This window comes from Diaphorina citri, unplaced genomic scaffold, assembly GCF_000475195.1.
Source record: "Diaphorina citri unplaced genomic scaffold, Diaci psyllid genome assembly version 1.1 scaffold2274, whole genome shotgun sequence".
NCBI lineage: Eukaryota > Metazoa > Arthropoda > Insecta > Hemiptera > Psyllidae > Diaphorina > Diaphorina citri.
In genome coordinates, this window is record NW_007379699.1 from 41,539 (window position 1) to 42,891 (window position 1,353).

The 1,353-nt window shown below is 40.0% G+C and overlaps 1 pseudogene; it reads right to left on the reverse strand.

Annotated features, from left to right (window-relative positions):
* Positions 1-512: 512 nt before the first annotated feature.
* LOC113471307 lies at positions 513-664 on the reverse strand (annotated as a pseudogene).
* Between the last annotated feature and the right edge of the window lie 689 nt (positions 665-1,353).

Here is a 1,353-nt window from a genome sequence, read left to right on the forward strand (position 1 = left end):
AATTTATATGTCTCTCTCTCTCTCTCTCTCTCTCTCTCTCTCTCTCTCTCTCTCTCTCTCTCTCTCTCTCTCTCTTTCTTTCTTTCTGTCTCGGTTTTAGACATTTTTCTTAGAAAGCTCAGAAGAAGCCTTTGAAAATTGGTCTTTTTGATGAAACTTAATGAAATGAAAAAAGAAGGTAATATAAGGAAGGTAATTAAGAGGGCAGGGGGCACCAGTCAATGTCAATGTTCTTGTGTTTTGATGTCAAGAACATTATTCTTTACTCTCTTTCTCAAATCATCGTCTTCTTTTGAAAGGAAGTCAGTCGTTTTCTTTTAAAAGGACTCTAGGTCATGTCATTATAAGGACAGGTACCTGCCTACAGAAAATCATTTGAAATTCACACCCAAAACTTAGTACCAATTAATGGAAGTACAACAGCACGAGGACTCTACCTTGTCAAAAATTCAATTCCTCACATCCGAATTATGTCGCTATAAACTTCTTCGGAAGAATTACAAAATTTTGGGTCGGGATGTGATCATACGCAATCTCAGCTACCAAAAATTACGCGCCCGAGGTATTCACATTTGGAATACTCGCAGGGGTAAGTGGCATGGAAGGGCCTCACCCTGGACGAACCTCTTTCTTGATCAAGGTAACCTCCAAGCCAGGTAAGTATGATTCAGCTTCTTTCTGATAAGAATGAGCTCCCTGAGATATAGGTACAATGTCATATAGACAACAGAGCAACAACAGACTCTTCTCATGACAATAAGGAGCACCTTTTTATTAGAAGACGACTGACTTCTTTTCATACTTCATAGTTAGACGACTTTTATGAGAGATTAGGTGGGCCGGTCCCGGAGGTACTGCAATACCGGGTCAACCCGCGACAGAGGTGGAGCAAGCCCCTATTTCCTTTACCTACCTATTCTATTGTTTTTTCAACCAGAATTATATTGGGTTGCTTTTCATATTATTGTCTTGACGTGGTTGGAGTAGCGGAAAGGGCATCCGCAGCCGCACTCCGTAAAAATAAACTCGCCGAAACCAAGTTGGTTCATCCTGACGAAAAAACACTGAATGGTGTAGATAGGTGGACCGACTAAAAACGCCAACATGGGAAAAGGCGAAGTACCTAGATGATGATTATGTTATTTTCATTGATTTCCTTCAGCACAATTTCGTCATCGTTTTCCTTTCTAATGTTTTTCAGAGTATTCCAGGTTGCTTCTTGTATTCTCCTTTTGCTTGTAGGACATATTGTAGATCCGGTTCTATGCCCCTACTTATTAGATGATGATGATGATGATGATGATGATGATGATGATGATGATGATGATGATGATGATGATGATGATGATGATG